The sequence below is a fragment of the Echinops telfairi genome, unplaced genomic scaffold (genome assembly GCF_000313985.2).
Source record: "Echinops telfairi isolate 266 unplaced genomic scaffold, ASM31398v2 ScPeMD7_7468;HRSCAF=8506_0, whole genome shotgun sequence".
In the NCBI taxonomy this organism is placed as follows: domain Eukaryota; kingdom Metazoa; phylum Chordata; class Mammalia; order Afrosoricida; family Tenrecidae; genus Echinops; species Echinops telfairi.
Genome location: NW_022111369.1, coordinates 43,362,404 through 43,386,851, shown reverse-complemented (window position 1 = coordinate 43,386,851; position 24,448 = coordinate 43,362,404). Strand labels below are relative to the sequence as shown.

General features: G+C 45.2%; 1 protein-coding gene across 1 annotated transcript in view; it reads left to right on the top strand.

Annotated features, from left to right (window-relative positions):
• The window catches only part of SHROOM3 (shroom family member 3), a 227,831-nt gene that overhangs the window by 164,866 nt on the left and 38,517 nt on the right, over positions 1-24,448 (top strand). The gene's annotated exons all lie outside the window — the stretch shown is intronic.

Below are 24,448 nucleotides of genomic sequence, written 5' to 3'. Positions count from 1 at the left end.
GCTGTGGATTTGGTCTCGTCTCAGTGCCAGGGTGCTCCTGCACGCGCCCGGGAGAGAACCGAACCCCACTTGCAAGGTGCGAGTGGTGCTGGAATACGGAATGAGACAGGCTGGAGATAAATGTAGGAGGCCAGAAGGGCAGCGTAGTTTCTGCAGAGGAGGGCACTGTGTTCTTTACTCCAGACCCAGGAGCCCTGGTGGCTTAGTGGTTACCCATTGGGTTGTTAACCACAAGGTCAGCAGTTTGAAACCACCAGCCACTCTGCAGGAGAAAAAACGAGGCTTTCTACTCCTTTGTAAGGAATTACAGTCTCAGAAAACCACAAGGGCAGTTCTGCCCAGTCCTGTAGAGTTAGGATGAGTTGGAATCACGTCAGTGTCAGTGAGTTTGGTTTGGTATTAGCCGGAGCAGGAAAGCCTGTGGGAGCAGAGATTGAGGAAGACCAGGATTTTAGAGCGTGAGCACTTGAACCACCCAGAACTGGTGGGGTTCAGCTTGAAACCATCACAGGCTTTTACAAAGTAACCCCTGAACTCTGCATGAAACAAATGAGCACAGGTACATATTCAGCTGGAGCCAAGGAGGTCGAGGGATTGCTTTTCAAAAGCTAACTGAGGTTGTCGCACCACATGGTTCTTTCTGGCCAGCAGCACAAAGTCTGTACGTGGAATGAAATCAGGAAGCCAGGTTGGTAAGTGGCCTTGTCCCAACCTAGATGTTGTATACATCACTCCTGCTCAAAGCCAAGTGGCTGGGGGCTTATTCTGTTTATACTCGTATAGTCTTAAGAATTTATGAATACGTGTCTCTCCCATGACTGTGGAGGAGCCCTGCTAGTGCGGTGGGCTAGGTGTTGGCCTGCTAACTGCGAGTTCAGCAGTTGGAAACCACCAGCCACCCAAGAGGTGAGAGACGAGACTTTCTACTCCTGCAAAGAGTTACCATGTCAGAAACAAGATGATTCTACCATTTCGCATAGTGTTGCTATGAGTCAGAATTGACTTGATGGCATTGAGTTTGGTTTGGTCCATGGATATATATATACACAATCATTTTATTAGGGGCTCATACAACTCATCGCAATCCATACATACATCAATTGTGTAAAGCAGATTTGTGCATTCATTGCCTTCATCATTCTCAAAACATTTGCTCTCAACTTAAGCCCCTGACATCAGGTCCTCATTTTCCCCCCTCTCCCCGCTCCCCACTTCCTCATGAACCCTTCATAATTTATAAATTATTATTTTGTCATATCTTGCCCTGTCTGACGTCTCCCTTCACCCACTTTTCTGTTGTCCGTCCCCCAGGGAAGAGGTCACATGTAGATCCTTGTAATTGGTTCCCCCTTTCCAACCCACCCTCCCTCTACCCTCCCAGTATCGCCACTCACACCACTGGTCCTGAAGGGATCATCAGTCCTGGATTCCCTGTATTTCCAGTTCCTATCTGTACCAGTGTACATCCTCTGGTCTAGCCAGACTTGCAAGGTAGAATTCGGATCATGATAGTGTGTGTTTGTGTGTGGGGGGGGCGGGGAGGGAGGATGAAGAAGCATTTAGGAACTAGAGGAAAGTTGTATGTTTCATCGTTGCTACATCGCACCCTGACTGGCTCCAAGACCCCTCTGCAAGGGGATGTCCAGTGGCCTACAAATGGGCTTTGAGTCTCCAGTCTGCACTCCCCGCTCACTCACTATGGTAAGACCATGACTATGCTTTAAGTGTCTCTAACAGTCTCTCTTAGAGAGAACTCCCAGAGATCTCTCTGTAACCAGAGGGTTACCGATAGAGGCACAAACTTGGATAATGGACTCCTTCTCATCACAGCAGTATGAAGATTACAAACTCGGTTTGATTTCCACTTGTTATAGTGAGGTAATTTTAGTCTCACGGAAAAGTTGAAGGACTAGAGTGACAGTTTCCTACCCACCTTTCACCCAGCTGCCCCTCGAGTTCATGGGCTCGCGCCGTTTCACCAACACCACAGCTGAAACGTTGGCGTGGGTCAGTGCTCTGACAACAGACTTTCAGACGAAAGACCACAGGCTTCATCCAGCTTTCAGCCATTTTTACCAGAGCCCTTCTTCTTCTCCCAGGCTCCAACCCGTGGACCCCACATTGCCTAAGCGTGCTGTCTCCTTTGTCTCCTCTCATCGGTGACAGTTTCTCATCTTTTGTTGTCCTTCTTATGACCTGGGTGCTTTAGGCGAAAACTCTCTAGTGGTTTTGTAGAATGCCCTTCGATTGGAGATTGCCTGATGCCTTCTCGTGGTTAGATTGCGCTTATGGGCTTGTGTTTTTGGCAAAAGTACACAGACATGACGTACCCTGGCTGACTCCCTCCCATTGGGGGTTTGCCACATGGTGTGTCTTCTGACTGGTGAAGTTAACCCGCTGGCTTGGCAAGGTTGAGGGCAGCCAGGTTTCGCCACTGTAGGTGTACTGTGTATTGAACAGATAGGATCAGAGGAGATCATTTAGAAGACTTCCGCCCCCTCGATTTTGCAGCCATCAGTGGGTATTGCCAGCCGCAGCTGTCGCCGTGTGGTCCTAACGATTAGTTGGTAGTCATCCCTCTTCACTTCATCACTGGCGTTCTTCTCTAAGGGAGCCCTGCCCCATTGCCCCCTTTACTTACTCCTCAATTACTCCTATCACTAAGGACTCCTAGATATTAATCTTATTCTGCAGGCTGTAATCTAATACCGCCGTTAATCATTTTGTTGCTCAGATTATTCCACCTTGAGCCTGTGGGAGCTTTTGAAAAAGCAAGCTGCGGTCTTAAGTCCCGATCTGGAATATGGAGAAGACCGAGGCGCCGATGACCGGGTTCTTCTGTATGCAGACGACCGAGGGGCTTTTTGCCTTCTTAGGAGCCTTACGAGTGTGGCGCTGGGAGTTGAGTTAGTGGACACTCAATGGCATTCATTTCCAACAGGCTACTGAAGCCTGCCGGCAAGTGCTAGAGTCACGTTCGTCAGTCAGGTCCAAGTTCAACGGGTCATAGGTAGATAGTTCCTTCTTAGTGTCGAGACTGAGGAAGCCTGCTGGCACCGTAGGTTAGGTGTTGGGCTGTTAACTCAAAGGCCAGCAGTGTACGCCCACCATTCGTTCCGCAGGAGAAAGATGTCGCAGTCTGCTCCCATGAAGATTTACAGCCCCATGGGGCAGTTCTGCTTAGCCCTGTTGGGTGCTGTGAGTTGGAATCAGCTCCCAATGAGGATTGGGCTTGGTTAGTTGAGTAGAGAACAGCCAAGAAAGATTTCCTCAGTTACAGGGAGCTTCGGAAAGTTTGTGGAAGAATTCTATTATTTTTGACTTGGATTTCTCCATGGACTTTTTGAAGCCCCCTCATATTGAGAAGAAAAGGACACAGCAGGGAAGGGAATCCTCTTTTCTCCAGGTGTATACACAGACCAGGAAGCCCTGCTAGTGGATCAGTAAAATGCTTGCCTGGTGACCACGCAGCAACTGCAGGAGAGAAAGGCCGTAGAGATTACAGCCATGAGAACCCCATGGGGATTTCTACTCTGGTCGCCCACCCACATGTCACTAGGAGTCAGAGTGGACTTGACAGCACCCAACAACAGCCACCAAACAGCAAGCTCAAGGGCAAGGGAAGGTCGTCCTGACCCAGCAGTTCATAGTCCAGTGCCAATCTTCTGTTCCTGTTTAGATCCCTGCCTTCTCTCACATCTAACTTAATACCTTGGTGGAATCTTCCACCCTACAATCTGTCCAGCCTCGGGCTAGAGTAGTTCAATAAGTTGGTGTAAGAGACAGAATGTACTAGCTTGAAACTCCAGACTTTCCACTCGAGGGCTTTCTTGCATGAATATCTTATCTTTCATTATCCTTCATCACCAATCACCACCTTGATTACAATCACTAGCTGATCTAATCAGCAAGCGGTCTCCCCGATTTGGTGATAGGTTGCATTAAGTTATCTTTACCCATACATGTTGTGCTATCCCAAATGTGATATGATGGGTAACTGAAGTGAATGCCAATTATTTATATCAGCAGACTCTACCTGATTCATCCTCAACTGGCTCTCTGGCCCTTGTGACAGTGAGTTCTGTCCCTGTCATGCTGAATTGGTCTCTGCACACTGCTCTTTAAAGAGCCTCAAGGTTTATATCCTGGTTAAACAGTGAGCTAGAACAATTACTTCCATAGGCCACCAAGCCAAACTAAGCTCAATGCCACCAAGGTGATTATGACTCAGACCAACCTTATAGGCCCCCATGGGTTTCCAAGACTGTAACTCTTTACGGAAGTAGAAAGCCTCCTGTTTATCCCTCAGGGTTGCTGATGGTTTTGAACTGATGACTTTGTGGTTAGGAGCTACATGCTTAGCCAGTACTACACTAGGGCTCCGTTCCATAAGCCACCAGCTCCTATTTAACTGAAACAACAAATTACCCGCTGCCACCAACAAAGCAAAGGAGATACAACCAGTTGATTGTTTCATTTCCTCATTTGGAGTTAGATAAATGCCTCTCACACAGTGAAAGGCTTGAAACAATTAATATACATACTTGTTTTATTTTTCTCTCTCACGTCACCATACTTGACAGTTTTATGTCTTCATTTGTTTTGTGGTAAAACAGGTATAGCAAAAGCATTTGCCAGTTCATCACTTTTTATATGTGCAAGGGGGATTCAAAGCTTTATGGAAAAATTCCATTTATCTACCAACTTTTAAAGGCCCTTCATATAATTCAGTGACATTGGTTATTATTTCCATGTGGAGCAATCATTTTCACTGCCCTTTTCTGATTCTGCGACCATTAGCATAAATTCAGAATTCACACAAACGTCCTCAGATAGATGAAATCCTGGGCTAGTAGGATTTGGGCTGCTAATTGCGGGTCAGAGTTGAGTCCACCAACTGCCCTGGGGGAGAAACAGGAGCTTTGTGCTCCTTAAAGAGTTACAGCCTCAAGCCCACAGGGTCAGCGCTAATCTGTCATGGGGCATCCCTATGAGTTGGAATTGACTTGATGGCAGTGAGTAGGTGAGTGAGTAAGGAGCTCTGGTGGCAGCATGGGCTGCTAACAACCGCAAGGTCAGCAGTTCGAATTCACTGTTCCTCAAGAGGAAGATGAGGCGAATGTTGAGCTGCCATCAAGTTTTACAGCCTCAGGGCCAACCCACAGGAGCAGTTCTACTCTGGCCTGTCGGGTCACTTGGAGTCACGTCTGACTGGTGGCAGTGAGGTTTTTCCTGTTCAAAAAGTGACATTTTTACAAGCGGAGGAAGATGTGGGTTTGGCAGGGACCTTTCCGGGACGCGTTCTGATTTCAGTTTGATGCATTTTATCAGCAGACGACACTCCTTAGCTCCTTCCTCCTCCTGACCACAAAATAGAAATCTGGTGTTTCTCTGCGGTGTGTGATTGTCCAAGGGGTGCTGGCTCTTCTCCGGCAAAGTGTCATTTTCTCACCTTCCTTCTTCTGAAGCAGGGATTGCATTTTAATTGGCCGATTGGCGGGGTGGCTGCGATTGAGAGTCCCTCCCAGTTGTGCTGCGTGAGTTCAGGGTAGTTTATGCTGTTTAACCAGAGACTCCTGGGCTTGCCCTGAGGTCCTCACCACCCCGGGAGGAGCAGAGTGAGCAGACCAGAATGAAAAGGCTTTGTACCTGGGTCCTGACTGTGACAAACGGTTGAACGAGGGCTGCTCTCTAGGATGTTTCTGTTTGCTACAAGGTAAGTCGCTAGATGTGAATGAGCTTCAGAGTTTCACAGTGACAGGTTAAGTGCTTTTTCTTGCTGCGCTCTGTTTTTGCAGGAGAAGGATGAGGCTGTCTGCTCCCATAAAGATCCACAGCCTCGATAACCCTAGGAAGTAGGTCTGCCCTGCCCTATAAGGTCCCTATGAGTTGGTGGCAGTCCGTTGATAATGAAAAATAGATAAGCACTTGTTAAAGTTAAGTCTCTTTCTCTAAATTCTCATTATTTGAACAACTCACATGTTGCTCTCCTACATATGTGAATGTGTTTGTCCTGTCTCTTGGGCCGCCTGTATCCAGGTGGAATGGCTTTATCTCCCATCATGACGGCAAATACCATCGTTGTTTGCCTGATGGTTCTGCAGCCTCGTTTCCCTGGGGGATTTCAGGCAAAGAGAGGCTGTCCACTCCCGTAAAGAATTACAGTCTGGGAAACCACAGGGGCAGTTCTACTCTGTCCTATGAGGTGAGTCAGAATTGATTCAATGACGGCGAGTTTGGAGTTTTCTCACTGTTTCTCATAGGGGGGCCGGTGATTAGTAGCCAAGTCCCTGTCTATTTGCCTTGCTGATTTTATGTAAAAAGTAATGGAACCTGTGAGTAGATTCTCAGTTTGATGGCGCTAGTGGGTTATGGGTTGAGCTGCTAACTGCAAGGCCACCAGTTCAAAACCACCGGCTGTTCTGAGGGAGAAAGATGATGTTTTCTACTCCTGTGAAGAGTTAACTGTCTTGGAAGCCCACAGGGGCAGTTCTACCCTGTCCCTGACTCAGAATTGACTGCATGGCTGTGAGTTTGGTTTTGATCTTCTTAGTCAACTTTGAGATTATAGTCATACGTGAAAAGAAATGTTGATTATTGAGGTCACCAATGGTACCTTAATTCATTTTGTCACCACCGAGAGTTTAGAAACATCATTATCTTTTCCATAATCTGAATTTAGCATTTATCTTTTTCTAGTGCCACCTAACTTTCCTTCGAAGTTGTACCACGTAGTCAGTTTTTGCTACTACAAGGATGCTTTTACTGAAAAGAAAGTCTGAAGGGGGAAAGGAACAGGCAAATGTATCAGAGATGGCCATATTCTAGCTCTCGGGCTAACTTGGTTCTGAAGATTCTATTGTTACTAATGTACCGTGTAATGGGGAGCACTGGTAGTGCAGTGGTTACGGGTCAGGTTGCTTAACCACAAGGTCAGCAGTTTGAAACCACCAGCTGCACCAGTCCTCGGGAGAAAGATGAGGCTTTCTACTCCCGCAAAGAGACAGAGTCTCGGAAACCTATGGGGCCAGTTCTACCCTTGTCCTATAGGGTCCCTTTGGGTCAGAACCGACTTGATGGCAGTGAACAGACCAAGTAGTGGGTGAAACAGAAAATACCGTCTCCCAATGTAGACTATGAAAAGTGCTCATAAATGAACAGGATTCCCAGAGCTGGTTTTTCAAGTTTTTGTTGGCATTCTCTCCTCTGGAAGTGAACAAGACCAAGCATTCTTCTGAGTCTTAGGTTCTCCCTAACAGTGCTAGGTTGGGTGGGGGTGGGGGTGAGGGTGGGGGTGGGGGTTGGGGAGCGGGTGAACTCCTCCTGCCTGTTGTAAAATGTATTATGGGCATATTAGTTGCTAAGTAGGGGCTGGGGAGTTAGAGCAAGTCATTCTTAATGTTTGCTACATTGTCGGCTGCGCTTCCATGATTTCCTTCATTCTGGTTTCCGTAGCCCTGGTGGCTTAGTGGTTACAAGTGGGCTGCAATCCACAAGGTCTGCAGTTTGAAACCACCAGGAGTCGGCAGTGACCCGGCGGCGATGAGCTTGCTTTGTGTTGGGTTCCCAGATACTTGGTGTTTTGTTCCAGTGACCAGTTCTTTGACAGTGTGATGATTTTCACAATGCCTGGCCGTGACAGGCCTGTCTGTGTGTGACAGGAGTTCATGCTTTCTGACCTTTGCTTCCTTGTTGCCTTTGAGTTTTAGATGGCCAGAAAGAAGAATAGAGCAAGAAACACACTACGTGGAAAAAAAGCTCCACTATCTTTGAGTTCCTTATTTCCACAAACTTTTGGAAATCCCCGCATGTGGCAGAGTCAGTCCAAATGAGACTTCCAGCGCCTTAGTTCCGGAATTTGGGGGAGGAGTGGGATACTTGTTTCATGAAGGGATATTTAGAAAAACCATTACCAAATGGCCAGGCTTCTGACTCACAAAACCTCCTTTCTCCCTATGTTTTGATGAACATGATTTAATTTATCCTTTTGGCATTTCGTAAGAAAGCACTCTCTGGTCTCTGAAGCATCTGTTGGGATTGGCCTGCTTTACACTCTCTAGGGACAGCCTCCCGTGGGTTTTGCACGCTGAGCAGGTGTTCAGCCGGTGTTGTCAGGCTCCCTTGCTCCCCCGCCGGGGGGCAGTGTTGATATCACACCCTGTGTACCGTGCTCCATTCCGCAGCTGCCCCGTGGCTTGCCAACAGGGAGAGCCCCCAAGCAGCAGAGACTCAGGGACAAGTCCCTCAGTGGTGTCAACGTGAACACAGCTCTAGGTCGGCCCAGCTGCTCACCAAAAAGGGCTGTTGATTCAAGTCCTTCCAGAGGTACCACTAAAGAAAGGTCTGGCCATCTACTGCTGAAAAGCCAAACCTGGGCACCGTTTGGAGCCCAGTTCCACTGCGACACTTGGGAAGTCCCCAGGAGTCAGAATCCACAGGTTTTCCTTTGTTTTAAGTTCAGGAGCACATGCAGTATCCCCAGTTTTAACCTCTGGGAGATCCCCGTGTTTGTGGGTAGAGAGCCCTTGTGTGACTGTGGGACCCCGTGGAGAAACTGAACAACAGGTGAGCGTGAGTTGAGAAACAGGTTCTGATATAGATCATTTGAGTTTAGGTTGTCTATGCTGTTACCCGCTCATCCTGGAAAGGTGCTCAGAGTGGACTCTGTAGTGTGGGTTGTTTGTTTGGTTTTTGGTTTTATGGTATTTCAAGGAACCGCGGCAGAGCAGGCAGTAAGTGCTTGGCTGCTAACAGAAAGGTTGGCAGTTTGAACCCCCCAGTGGCTCTGTGGGAGAAAGAGTGGCAATCCGCTTCCTACAGTGGTGCAGCCTTGCAAACCCGACGGAGCAGTTCTGTTGCTGTCGGAATGGGCAGCAGCAGGTTAGGTTTGGTTTTGTTGTTTTTATAATCCCGTTGCTTCGGTGTTCGAGTCAGCCGAGGCAAAGGTGAGCGTTGTTGTAAATGCTAGATGTCATAGTGTTCGCTTCAAATGCTGCCCTTTGCAGTTTGTAGGTTGAGCTGACGCGTTGAGCTTGGGGACGAGAGTGGAGTGTTCTTGCTCCTCGAGTCCACGATGTGTCCCAGTGGGGCCAGGGGAGCTCTTTACTCACGAATGACCGAAGAAAAACATGCACCTCACCATTGTGTTTCTCCTGGTAGACACATTTATGTGATCTTCAGTCAATAAATGTTTTGAAGGTGGAACATGTTGTGCATGGGATATTGGGTTAAGTGTTGGGTAACAGGCCAACTAGCTTACAAGAAAGAGTGTTTTTTAAAACAAGCGTTCACGCAAATGTTAAATGTTGAGTCTTTTTTTTTATGTTAAAAGTCTTATGTCTGTATGTTGTCTTATGTCTGTTTGTTAGCTGGCTTCAGTCTTGTAATTCAGCTATCTAAGCCAGAAGTCCCCAGGGCATATTATCAGGATGTGACATTTATAAAGAGCTTCTCTTTCCAGAAAGAACTTTCTGTTACTTGGAGGTTATATTACGGAATGAATACCTTTCTACCTACTGAACCACTTTTTAAAGGTACAGAACATTAGCGAGGCAATTTTAAAAACCTTGGAATGTTTTGCATTTTAGAGGTTGTGTGTGTGTGTGTGTGTGTATGTGTGTGTAGGTAGCCAAAAAGTCCAAGGGATACCCGAGAGTCCAGAAATAGTCTTAGAAACTGGAATTTAGGGGAGCTGTAAACTTTTAACTTCTTCAGAAATTTTATTGAGATGAGAGAAAAATTTCAGATACCTTTCTGGATAATCCGAAAGATATGCCTTTTCATTTGTTACTTGATTTATTTTTTCAAAATAGGATTCTATTGAGTCTTTGAATGTTTACACAGTACATTTAATTTCTCATCTGTCAATTTCCCCACAAATTGTTCAGTGACGTTAGTTACATTTATCGCAATGTGTTGGCATTCTGTTTTGTTGTTGTATATAGAAAGATTTATATCAAGCCATATATATATATGGCTTGCACAGTTGTGGAGATAGGTAAGTCTAGTTGGGTTCTAGTACACCTCGTGGAAACTGATCAACTAAAGGATTTCTTAAACTCAGTCTCCCTGCCAGAGCAGTGGTAAGGAATTATCACCACTTTTCTTTCTTTTAAGATGGTGAGATTTTTCCTAACACATCAAAAAAATTCTTGAGACTTTTTCTGTCTCCTGTGTACATTTTAAAAACATCTCAACATACACTGATTTTTCCGAAGAAAGTTGAGGCTTTCTACTCCCATAAGGTGTTACAGTCTCAGACACCCACGGGGGCAATTTTACTCTGTCCTTCAGGATTGTTATGCGTTAGAATCAATTCAGTGACAGAAAGAGATGGATTTTAATTTGAATGAGAGTGTTGCCACACAATCTCAGAATGAAATTGTTTCCCAATGCATAATTAGAATTTACTGTAGTAGTGTAGGGTTGCTATTGGTCAGAATCTACTCAATGGCAGTTTTGGTTTGGTAGTAGTGGCTATGCAATGGGCTGCTAATCTCAAGGCCAGCAGTTCGAAACTACTAGCTGCTCCACAAGAAGATGAGGCTTTCTACTCCTGTAAAGAGTTACAATCTTAGAAACCCACAGGGCCAGTTCTACCCTGCCCTCAAGAGCTGCTATGAGTCGGAATTGACTCCATAACAGTACGTTGGGTTTTTGGTTTTGGTAGCTTAACTTAGTTTTTAGTTTTTAATTCTTTTCTTCTGCCTTTTCAAATTTAAAAGTACGATTCATTCAGATTTACCACTGTCAGTTTATTTAGGCTTCATTCTTTTTAAAAAAATCATTTTATTAGGGGCTCATACAACTCTTATCACAATCCATACATACATAAATTGTGTAAAGCACATTTATACATTCATTGCCCTCATCATTCTCAAAACACTTGCTTTCCACTTACGCCCCTGACATCAGCTCCTCATTTTTCCCGCTCCCCCCTCCCTCATGAACCCTTGATAATTTATAAATTATTATTTTGTCATATCTTAGGCTTCATTCATAACCCCTAGTATCAAGTAATATATATTTTCTTCATAAGCATTTGGTGCCTATAAATTTTCTGCAAACAGGAAATGCCTAAGAAGGCATTTTGTTCAAGAATAAACCATCCATTATTCTAACTGCTAAAGGAGATAGCCTTATAATCCCCCCTCAGATTACTTGTCCGGTGATATTTGATTGTTCATACTGAATTTCTTCTCTAAAGTATTATTAAGTGGAGCATCTTCAAAACACCTATCAAAGTTGCAAGTTGAGCGACCCTCTCTGCCAATGTACAGAAACTAATGTATGGATACGGCTTTTATTGCAGCTCTATTTGTGATAGCAATCTACTCAAAACCAAAAAAGGGTCTGCAAAAAGGTTCTGTCTCAAATATGCCATATGTACACTAATGGGCCTAAAGAGTTGAAAGAAAGAAAAGAGCCTGAGACAGCTGTAAATACTGATACCGGAGCCCTCCAGAATATATGGTTAAATAAAAGCAAGCAGGGATAGAGTACCACCTGGGTACCTGTTGTGAAAGAGCCCAAACGAGACGATGGGTTCATATGTACTTGTATTTATTTGTAGAACAGAGCACCGCAAGGGATGTACAAGAAGTTAACGTTGGCTAGCAACAATTCCAAATTTGATAAACTTTGACGAGGAGTGCAAGAGTGTTCAAGGAACCCTAGTGGCATAATGGGTTACCCAGGGATTGCTAACTGCAAGATCAGCAGTTCGAAACCACCAGCTGCTCCATGGAAGAAAGAAGAGGCCTTCTACTCTTACGAAAAGAAACTCTCTCAGAAACCCACAGGGCAGTTCTGCCTGTCTTGTAAATCACTACAAGTCAGAATTGACTCAATGGCAGTGAGGGCAAGTTTTTGACAAGAGAGTTCTTGATTTTCCTCTGAATACATTGACATGTGTTTGAAGTGTTTCATAATTTAAAATAAAGTAGATGGGAAACATTCTGCTGTATCTACAACATGGGTGGACCTTGAAAAAATGTTAAGTGAGATAAGCCAGAAACCAAATAACAGATATTGTGCTATCCTACTAATATTAAAAAAAACTCAGAATAGGAAAATGTATAGAGCAGAGCAGCCGGTGGTTTCAAACTGCTGACTTGGAGCTTAGCAGCCCAACTTGTAACCAGCACGCCTCCAGGTTAGAACCTGATAGTGATGGACTTTCTTCACTTGTGGTTTTGCTCACTCAAGTGAGTAATGAGTGGGTAGGTGGATTAACAAATTAATTCAGAAATCAACTGGAGAATCTAGTGGTCTTGATGGCATCACTGAAAACCACCTACTCCATACTGACCGGCCTCCTTGCCACCCTTTCTCAGGGGACCAATGACCTGCCAAAGTCAATGTCAAAAGGGCCTTGAAATTCTGGGACTGAGAGCTGCCCACCTCCACCCAAATCTTGTGTAGGAATCAAGTAAACAGTACTAGGATATCTCTCAGTCCTTGTCCCCAAAGGGCTGGCTACCACCCTCTCTCCATCAGCCCTACATGAGCAGAATGATGGTTGGCAGGCTCTGCAGGCTAGCCATACCCTTTTTACCTCCTGCCCTGCCAGCTGGCAAGGGATGCCTCCTATTCTAAGAATTGACTACCTATAGCAATGGGACCAATTAATAAGAAATGTATGCTTTGCAAGTATTTGAACCAATAAATGTGAAAAAATAAAACTAATGAATAGGTAAGTGTGGTAGTCACCTAATCTGGTGTCAATTTAAGGATTAAGAGTGTATGGGTGGAATCTAGGTTGTCAATCTGGAGATAGCCAATGAGACTTCTGTGTGGGCATGGCCTTCTCCTGAGAATTCTGGGAAATCTGGTACTTCCTCCTTAGAGGCAGAAAACACCTCTCTCTCTCTCTGCTACTCCCTGGGCGACATTGCAGAAGGCAAGCCACATGGAGCAACCAAACCTCGGAAGCTGGAGAAGCCACAGAAGCCACAGAGAGAGCCTTGCCAGCACTGAGATGCTTACAACACCACTGGACCCAAAGACTTTCTACCCACTGGCTTGTGATCGTCCTGCATTTGGCTTCGTTGCATGTGTTTCGTGAGTCTGCAGAGGACTTTATAGATTGGTGTCGGACATATGGGCTAATATCAGACTTATGGACCTGATGTGGACTGGGCTGGGATGTTTTCTCAATGTTCAACTGCTCTTGTATATAAATCTCTTTCTTATACGCATAGGGGTGTCAATGGATTTGTTTCTCTAGTCTACCCAGTCTAACACGGTAAGTTCACAAGACTTGGATTAACTTTTATTTAACCTAACCTTTCAGCTTAGGAATCAATGACAATTTTAAGGAGACATCCGTTCAAGTCTATTCAACAAATTCTTTTTTTTTTTGTTACTATTTATTAATATTTCATTATGGACCTGCATAGGTAAGAGGCCATTTGCCATTTCAGCACTCTTCACATATGCAAGGAGCTTTGGTGGTGCGGTAGTTACTCGATGGGCTGCCAACTGCAAGAAAGGCAGCAATTTCAAACCGCCAGCTGCCCTGCTGGAGAAACAAGGGGCTTGCTCCCTCAGAACAGCGCTCCCGTCTTACACACGCCCAGAACCGAAGGACTGCTAGGAGTCGGCATGGACTCGTCGATGGCAGTGACTCCTGGCTACCTGACGGCAGGCCTGGTTTTACAATGCTAGTGTACCAGGAAGGCCCATGCAAAAGTCTCAGTCATAATAGCTCTCCAAAGAACTCCATCACCACCAACGAGCATGAAGGCTCCTTCTGAGGAATTTTCATTTTCAGGGTTGTGGTCCTTACCTGCTCTGTCTACCCAAGGCCTAGTTTCCACTTTAACCGCCAACCCGGCTTTGGGGCTCACTTTCAGCACATGTGCTTCCTGGTGCTCACGTCTCAAATCCCACCAGAGCCTCGGAGGGCCGCGTGATCTGACCACCCTTCCCCCCCTGCTCATACACTCTGACCCACTTCTGGAGAGCCTCAAGCTCACCCTGCCGCAAGGCCTTAATTCATTGTTCCTTCTGCACAAAATAGTCTTCCTTCCGCTCCTTATTTTGTTTTGTTTTTATTTTTTATTAAAAGATCATTTTATTGGGGGCTCTTACAGCTCTTTTAACAATTCATACATCAGTTGTATCAAGCATATTTGTACATACGTTGCCATTATTATTTTCTAAACATTTACTTACTATTTGAGCCCTTGGGATCAGCTCCTCCCCCTCCACTCTTTAAATGGTTGATTCTTCCTCGCTCAGGTCCAGGTGTGACGGTCATCTTCTCCAAGGGGCTGTCGCTGACCACACTTCCGAAAGCAGGGCCTTCAGTCAGGCTGCCTCTGTTTCATTTCCTTCAGCATTCTCATGATTATACAGAAGTGTCCTGTTTCATTTATTTATTAAAATTATTAATTGGGAACTAATACATATATCATCCCATAGTCCTGCTTTTCAATTGCTTCTTTGCCTCATGTCTGTCTCCCTACTGTGTGTGTGCCCCCCTCATTGTAGCTAGCCTCCCCTCTCGGAGCTGAAACATCGAGAGCCCAGGCTCTGGCAACAGATGGCCTGAGTTTAAACACATCAACTCTCCCCCTGACTTAGGTTTGTGACAAGGGGCTGATTGCTTAGTTTCACTCAGTTACCTCAAGGATAGTCCTGTATCATACGAGAGGGCTGGCTTCAAAAAGTTTGTGGAAAGATTCCATTGTTTTTAATTCCATTTTTTCCTATGAACTTTCTGAAGCCCTCTCCTGGTAGGTAGTACAAATGGTTGGTGCTCAACTACTCACTTTAAAGCCAGTCGTTTAAACCCTCCCATGAAAGAAAATCCTTGCCAATCTTCTCCCATGAAGATTACAGCCAGAAGATGAAACCTCTAAATAATGGTTCCTATTTAGATGGTGAGGTGTGATTTTTAATCCTTAAAACAAAAATGTCTCTGGAAGTTTTCTTAAAATCAACCAGTAGTCTGGCCTAACTCTATTGTGTGAGATCAGTAGGGGATCAGATAATCGACAACAGCAATTGAAAACCTTAGCCAGACCCCTCAGCAGTTACACTTCACGGGGCCAGTGACTCCATGTTAATAACTCGGGAGGAAGAACTCTGAAAAGGAGGGTGGGGAAGGTCGCACAATGTCAAGAACATCATCCATGTCACTGAATGGTCCATGTAGAAACAGTTGAATCAGTATATGTTGTGTTGTGTATAATCCTAACAACAAAATAGCTAAGGAAATTCTATGTAGCAGTTCAACTCTGGAACACAGAGGGTCACCACTTGTTGGAATTGACAGGAGGCAACTAAAAGAACATCATAAAGATAGTGTAAAGATTACATGGAAAATACATGTCAAGTGCCTAGAATAGCATTCGGTAGGCAGGTGGTAGGTAGGTAGACGGATTGATCTTACCGTCCTAGATCAGGTCTGACTCAGTGACCCTGTAGGTCAGGGTATAACCTCCCCTTTGGGTGTCCTAGACTAACTCTTTACAAGAGTCGGCAGCTTTATCTCTCAGGTAGATGGGTGGATGAATGGATGGGTGGGTGAGAGGGTGGCGTGGGTGGATGTATGGATGGATGGATAGAAATGACTATTACTCTAACTCTGTTAATGACTTTGTGCATCTGAGCTGTCCCAACAAGATTTTAAACCTTGCCCATTTATGCTCTCTTTCAGCTCCAACTGTAGTTTAATAAGATGGAAGGCACATAGTAGGCGATCAACAAAAACTGCTTGATAGCCCTAAGTGTGTGTATATTATATATTTCCTCATAAACATGCTTTGCATTCCCGACTCTCTCTGTCAGAGCAAAATCGTCTCAGAAGGACATTGTGTCACTTGCTCATTCCAGTTTCATCAGCCTCCCATCCCACACACTTGGAGCTTCCTTGTTTGTGGTTAAGAATGCAACAAAAGGTCTGTTTGAATTACACCCACGAGCTAAACTTAGTTTGCTCAATTTTAAAATTAAATCAACTTCTGACTTTTATTGATACATTCATGAGGTAATGTACTTTAGGAAAATGTTTCTTTATCTTCTTACAGATCAAAGTGACAACCCCCCCCCCCAGACAAAAAAAAAAGCATGCTGGGTTTCTTTGGAATGTGTATTAAATTATTTGCATCATTGAAAAGGTCAATACACAGCTGTTTGCCTTTAGTTATTTCAGGATGTAATAAATATGTCTTTAAAATGAGGAGCTATTTTAAAAACAGTTTTTAAAAGAGGCTAAAATTCAAACATTGCAGAAAGAAAGACAGTGAGAAGCAAATTCTCTTCCCCAGAGGCCGTCACTGCTTCTAGTTTCCTTCAGTGTATGTGTGCACATGCACATTCGTCTGCATACTGTTTATTCAATATTCATTGTACTCTCTCAAACCTTCCTAACAAAATAGGTGGGCACTAAATAATGACATAGCCCAAAACCCATTGCCATCAAGTTGATTCTGACTCATAGCCCTATTTGGGGTTCCCGAGGCTGTAAATCTTTATGGGAGCAGACAGCCTCATGTTTCTCTGGTGGAATCACTGGTGAGTTGAACTGCAGACCTTGGGGTTAGGAGCCCAGTGTTTACCTGACAGAGCCACCAGAGCTTCTTATAGTGACATCTCACTGCCATCGAGTCAATTCCAACTCACAGTGACCCTATAGGACAAGGCAGAACTGCCTGCCCCCGTGGGCTCCAAGGCTGTGAATCTGAATGGGAGTAGAAAGCCTTGGCTTTCTCCCATGGAGTGGCTGGTGGTTTTGAACTGATGACCTTGTAGTTAGCAGTCCTGTACATAACCCCACTGATTTTCATTAAATACAATTAGTGAACAGTAAAGAGGGAAATCTATCTATTGGTATCCAGTTATATCCAGAGGCTAATGCTGTGGTAATTTTTCCTTTGGTATCATGGTCCTCTGCCCTCATACCATAAACTCATAGGATAGTAACATGCAGAAACAACACATTTAAAGATAATATGTAAAATGGCATCTAAAAGCATCATTAGCAAGAAAACTAAAGACTGCTCATCCAGTCTTCAGTAGGAAAAGTGTGCTCCGCCTTGATCGTGTAGGCAGTAGTCTGGGACAGGTTGGTGTTTTCTGTTTAGTAAATACCTTTTGATTGATAGCCTTGTGCACTTTCATCATTAGTCATTGGATAAAACAAATCCAAGGGTATTTCTTGTTGATACTGGGTCAACAGTATCTTGGTAGATGCAAAAAGTAGTAACCTATAGAATGTAAAAACCATTTTATTGGCCCATAATCCACATATCATGCCATTCAGTAGTAGTTCAGTCATCTCAGGAAGAGTTGTACAATCACTACCACATGCAATTTTAGAACATTTTCTTCTTTCTTGTATTGTTATTAGCTCCCGATTCCCCCTAACCTCCCCAAGCATACCCCCCAAGAAATCATTAATCCAGTTACTCTAGATTTACCTATCCTGGATTTCATATACAGAAACACAAGCCAAAAATAACAGTAACAAAGTAAAACAGAGAAAAACCCTTCATCAAAAAGAAAGCAGAAAATATTAAAAACTAGAATAAATTTAAAATGGGTCAAAAGGGAGATCAGGTGAGAAGGTGTGAAATTTGACCGTACTGCATCTGTGATAATCCACTGTCCAATGCCCTCTGCATGCCAGTGAGGCTGTTCACGTCCCTGGGCTGTGGTCAGAGGTCTCACCAGAGGTTTAATGCACATGTATTTCCCCTTCACTTCTGCTTTGTTTTTAACAACTGTAAACATTGAAATGTTGCTCTCATTGAAGACAGATTGAATCCTGAATTGCTGTTGTTAGGTACCATTAAGTTGGTTCTGACTCATAGTGACCCTTGTGTACAAACGGATTGAAACACCGCCCGGTCCTGTGCCGTGCTCACAATTGTTCTTATGTTCGAGCAGCCACGGTGTCCATCCATCTTGCTGAAGGCCTTCCTCTGTCACAGAATCCACAGTAAGCCACGGGGATGACACCGGACAGGGCAGAGTCTTCTTTCGTTGTGCATGGGGTCGCTGCGCGTGGGGAGCCGACTCGAAGGCAGCTCATGACAGTCGTGGCCATGTACTGTTTCTCTCGAGCCCCCAGCTAACGACACCAGTGCCCTCATGTCTGCCCCTCCTCTTGCAGTCCTCATAATGAAAAGAGAGGACGTTGGATTGAAGTCCTCCTTCCATATCCCATCCACCTATCTCCTCTCTTCCCATCTCAGTGGAATTGCCTTTGCGCCTTTCTCTCCTCACCTTCCCCGAGCTCCAGAATCGCACAGGGAACGCTGACTTCCTTATGAGCCCCTCTTCTATATCTTCAGCTACATGTCCACGTGTGCTCCTGTCTCAAATGTAAACTTGCTCGCACTTCTCATGGTTTGAAACAAAAAGAGTAAGGACAAAATCTTTTTTACTTCTCAAGGAGCCCTGGTGGCACTGTAGGTTAGGCTTTGGGCTGCTAACCACAAGGGCAGCAGTTCAAACCCAACCAGCTGCTCTTTGGAAGGCAGATGAGGCTGACTGCTCCTGTAAAGATGTACAGCCTTGGAAGCCCTATATAGAGTTGGTATGAATGGAATCCACTTGGTGGCAGGGAATCTGTGTTTGCTTGCCTGCTTATTCCCTTCCAGTGTACTAGCGACTACCCTTTTTCTTCCCTGTAGAGTCAAGATTTTAAAAGAAATATCTGTCCTTGGTGTCTTGTTTTACCTCTCATTTACCTCTTTCTTACCCCACTCCCCGTAGTCAGCTTCTACCCCTCAACTGCTGCACAGACTTCTCTTTGCCATCAGGTTGGCTCCGACCGTAATGACCCTGTAGGACAGGCAGCCCTGCCCCTCGGCGTTTCTGAGACTTTTGCTCTTCACGGGAGAAGAACGCCTCATCTTTCTTCCATGAACTGGCTGGTTCCAAGCCGCTAACCTTTCCAGCTGTAAGCCAACACATCACCCACTACGCTAGACCTAGTCGTTGCCAAATCCCATGGGCATGTGTCTACTGTCCTCAGGCTAACCCATCTGGCGGAGGAGTTGGCGGTTTCCTCTTCCTTAGAGTCTGTGAAACTACCACACTCTCCTAGTTTTCCTCCTGCTCCTCTGGAAGCTCCTGCTTAGGCTTTTTCTCAATGTCCTCCTCCCTCAAATGATGGTCATTCTCACAGATCCCTCTGTATGTAACTACTCTCTGTCTCCCTGTGTGTTCTCCCAGAGCCGCTGATCGCCTCTCAAAGGTCCTGTGCCCTGGGACTCCCATGCCTCTATCTCCAGCCCACGCTTCAGTCCCCTAGACCTTCCTCTCCATCCCATGCGTCCTCTGAAAGCCCCACAGGCATTTGACATGCAACATGTCCCTTAACTTTTTGCAGTGAGCCATTAACTTCCCTGTTTCCCTCCTTCCTCCTGTTTCCCTCCTTCCTCCCTCCAGCCCCTGTGCCCTCCCTCTAATAGTTCGGACCTCAGGTTAATGATACTTCCATTAGTTCAAGCTAGGAACAGACAGACCATCCATCCTTCTTCCCTGACTCTTCTCTCTTTGTTACTGGCTACATCCGAGTGGTCCCTAGGACTGAGGAGTCTGCCTATCAGTGGCTCCAAGATCTGTCATCTCTTCCACTTACCTGACACTGCCTAAGGGCCATGCCCTCCTCATCTCAGGCGGGCCAATTCAAGAACCTCCAGTTGTAGCTCAAATCTATTCTCCCTCCTGTTACTGGCAATATCATCTAAAAACTCGGGGCACTGCCTGGCTAAGGTTCTTTGGTAGCTTCCACTTTCATAGCATACTATCTGTAGTGGAGTGAAATTTCTTAGTATGGCTCTTCTATCCATGTCTCTGTATCTCCCACACAATGATTGGGTGGGGCTATGTACATAGGGAGTGTATAACACTGTTCGAGGGGAAGGGTCAGTTTTAGCTGCCACTCCCCTATCTATAAGGATGAGCCTCTCAGAAGGAGAAGCAGACAGAGCATCGTAGGACATGGTAAGAAGAGTCCTAGATGGGGCACATTCAACATCTCTATCCGAAGTGGAGGAGGCTAAGACCAGAGTCACCAGAGGTTGTGGTATGGAGACCATGAGACAGAGCAAAGGAGCCAGGGTGAGACTCTATAGGCCAAGTCAAGGAGACCATGAGACAAAGCAGAGCAGCAGTGCTGAAACCCCGAGACTGAGACAGAGCAACATCTATGCTTCCTGGTCCAAGGAGGCAGAGGCCAAGAGGCCACGTGGCAGAGAGGCTGAAGATGAGAGGCACTGGGCTACTGAGTGAGGAGAGGTGTTGGCTGTGGACCCATGAGTCCTTACTGTTTGCTGATCCTGTTAACTCCCTAATCTCATCTCTGCCATCCCGTCGATGCCTATTCATAGCGGCCGTAGAGGGCAGGGCAGAACCGTCCCTGTGGGTTTCCCAGACTGACTCTTCAGAGGTGTAGAAAGCCCCATCTTCCTCCTGCAGTTCTTCCAATAAACACTCTTAATTCTGACTTCTGTCCATGAGTTCTGTGTGGCCATGGCAGCGAATTACCAAACCGAGCACAAAAAGGTAGAGGATGGAGGGATGTCAGACCTTTACCTACCCCACCGCTCCCACCCACCCCCACCCCACCCAAACGGTGTTTATTGCACTGTTAGTTGTTTGAGCCCTGCTACCTATTCACCTTTGAGGACTGCTTTTTCACACGTGTGTCCTCCCATTTGTACCTACTTGGAGTTTGCAAGTTGTGTTCCTGCTCACCCCCAGACCTTTGTCATGCGGTTCGCCTGCCTACCCGTCTTTCCTTTCCATTTCCCACCCCCTTTCATCAGAGGACTCTTTCCTGATTGAGTCAGAGGGAGAGTCTTTCTGACCCGCCCCCTGGCCCAGGTCTCTTTTGCGGAACCTACCGCATTGTACTGTAGTGCTTTAGTGTCTCCTGCTATATTGTGGTTTATTTGGGTCCAGTGATGGTATCGGACTCCTCTTTGTATCCTGAGTGCTAGCATAGGGCTGGCATGTCAGAAGTCCCTCTAAGCGTCCCCTGAATGAATAGGAAGGAAACCAGAGAGAAGTCTGGATAAGCTTACATTTAACATGAACTCGTGCTGTTGTTTCAGAGCACACAAAAGGAATTTTCTTCACTTAACTTGGGCGATACAACCGTATCGGCTTGCATTCCCCATGTCCTTTTATACACACTTCAAAGTGACTGGTTCAGAATTTTCAGCAAGGTGTGCCTGATTATTCATGAAGAGCTGTGCCAAATCATCTAAGTTCTGGTGGCTATAGTGTAGTTCAAGGCACCTCTTCCCTCCCTTGGGATTTCAGGCTAGAGAGATTGTCTGGAGCCCCTGAAATTATTGCTAAATATTATCCTGCACCTCATCTGCAGACCCGGAAGAGGAGCCTTTTTCTGTAGAGGTTCTGAAATTTACTAGGGCCTGTCCATTACCCAGTTCCTGTGTGGCACAACCTGGGTTTGGATGGAAGTTTGGGCCCACCCATGCCTGTAAAGAAACGTCTGCTTCTGCAAGGTCACAGCCATGAAGACCCCTGGAGCGCAGCTCGGCTTTGTTACATGGGCTCAAGGGTGGGCTCAAGGGCAGCTGTGTTGGCTTGCTCCATTTTGCTCCGGCTGGAAACATTTCTTAGCCCCAATCTCTTAGCTAGGTGGGGATAAATGGTACCATTGGGGGATGGAACTCCCTAGAATCCATCTCCAGCCTTCTAACAGTTGCAGCTCCAAGTTCACTCTTCATTGGCACCCGTCAGCTCCTCACAGCCCACGCCTGGACTCAGAGCTCACACTGAGGAGTCATACCTAATCCCCTCACTAGGTAGCTAAGTGGATTTGGGGGACTGGTGGATGTATGGTTCTTCCTCATTTATTTTGATAACTCAGTGGTGAAGCCCTTGAATACCAGCCAAAAGGTCAGTGGTTTGATTATCAGCCACTGCACAGGAAAAAGATGTGGCAGAATGCCTCTGAACGATTTAAAGTCTATGGGGGCAGTTCTACCCTGTCCTGTATGGTCGTTGTAAGTCCAAATTGACTTGACAGCACAGGGTTTGGACCCATTGGCTGCAAAATGTTGCATAATAAAACCTCTCCAGGTGCTCATGTAAAAGAAACCTTAGTTTTCTTTTGTCACTTCCTTGTTGGGGTAGTATAGTTTTCTTTAGATTTTAGAAATTAGTCCCTTGTTAAAAAAATCTTTCCAGGCTGTGGGTTTTCTTTTGACTCTTGGTAAATATTTTTTGATACACATAAGTTTATTTTTAGGAAATCCCATTCACCTATTCTGGCTGTATTAGGGCCTCTATGTGTGTCCCCAGTTTTTTCATTAATGATCTTTATAATTCTAGGATTCATATTCAGGTCTTTAATTAATGAGTTTATTTTTGTACATGAAATGAGGTTGGATCCCTCGTTCATTCTTCTGCCAGTACCACTTACTGAAGAGACTTTCTCTTCCCCATTTAATATGTTTCAGACCTTTGTCAAAGAGTAGTTGTCTGTAGGTACATGCATTTACTTCTGGGTGATCAAGTTTGCTCCATTGGTCTATATGTGTTTCGTTGTAACAGAGCGAGGCTGTTTTCACTACTGTTTGTGTAGTATGTTTTGGGACTGGGAAGTAAGTAGCCTCCTACTTTTTTCCTGTTCTTTAGTAGGGTTTTTTCTTATCCTGGGTGTCTTTCCATAGAAAGTGGATGATTAGTCCTTTTCCATAGGAAGTGGATGATCAGTTTTTCCATCTCTTTGAAGAAGTATGCTGGGGTCTGGATCAGGGTTACCTTGTTTATGAGATGCCACTTTGGGTAATATTGACATTCTTCCCATATATGTAGGTCACTGTTTCTTGTTCTGTTTTGTAGCTTTCTTTGTTTTTTGTTTGTTTCTCCAGTTGGGTTTATTCATAAGTATTTCATTTTTTGGTTGGCTATTATGAATGGTATTGTTTTTCAGATTTCCTTTTCTGAGCTCTGTCACTCTGATTGTGTTTTGTATGTTGATAGAGACCTTATTTTTCCTTATTTTCCATGACTAACTGGACTCTGAGTGTTTGATGAACTAGTAGTATTTATTGAGTGCCTGAAGTCATGTCTAACTAGATTTAAATGCTGGCTTTAAGACTTAACAGGGTCTCTCGTACACATTTGTAAAGTTATTTCCAGTCAAAAGGAAATTAATCTAGCCATTTAAAATTAATCTCTTCATTTCATAGGTAAGCGGACCGAGGAGGAGGAATGACTTACACGGACTGTAGCTATCAAGCTGATACAGCTCCTGACTGCAGGGCTAATATTATTTTAACTAACACTGGACATTGACCCGGGAGGGATGGATGGCTTTTCATGTACAGTTGTTGTGTGGTGCCATTGAGTCGGTTCTGATTCACAGCAACCCTGTATACAACAGAACACAGCACTGCCTGATCCCGTGCCAGCCTCACAATTGTTATGTTTGAGCCCATTTATAGTACAGAGGCGTACATTGTTTCTTTATCAAAACAGGCATGTGCTTAACCACAGAGCCAGTACGATGAGTTGGAATAATTTATCATTTTAATCTCCACCATACCAACATGGGTTCTTGGTTTCCCTAAAAAGTACTCCCAAATGGTATTCAACCCCCCTCTAGTCTTCTAGTTCAGGAATTTCCAGCCTGGAATGCCCGATAGCTCGCTTGCCTTACCCTTTTGCCAAAAATAAAGCACACACAGTCTCCCCTGACTGGCCTTCGATAGTAGTGTAACCCTCACTACCCAATCCATTCTGTGGTGTCGCAGTCTGCCAGTACTGCCCCCTGTGTGTGTTACCGGGAAAGACGTTTCAGAAGTCGCAGTCTCGACAAGCACTGTAAGAGTTTTGGAGAACATGCTGTGGCTGCTCATTTTTTACACATTTCTTACCAAGAAGTTAAAATATCATTTATTCAGCCTCAGGGTGTGACAGCACTTTCAAATCCCCTGGAAGCTGCTTCTCCTTTTTTACCATCTAGCCACACAAAGTCCTTTGGGACGTAGGAAGGGCCGTTGCTTCCATTTTTATAGATGGATAAACGGGGGCCAAGAAAGAGCAAAACAACTCTCAACGTGTTAAATGCTCATACTCTCGCTGCTGCCGAGTGGCTGCTGAGCCATGCCGACCCCAGAGGACAGGGTGGAACTGCCCCTGCGGGTTTCCAAGACTACAGTTCTTTAGGGGAATAGAGAGCCTCGGAGTGGTGGTAGTTTTGAATAACTGTCATTGTGGTTAGTCCAACTCATAACCACTAGGCCACCAGGAAATCCAGGTTATATGTTGTTATTGTTGTAAGGTGCCAGAGTCAGTTCCAATTCACAGCACCCCTGTGTGCAACAGACCAAAACATTGCCTAGTTTGATTCTGCATACGCATTTTGCAACTTTTTTAACATATAATAGTTTTGACATATCTTACCCATCCCAATATATCCTTTTCCATACAGTTCTGTTATTCAATC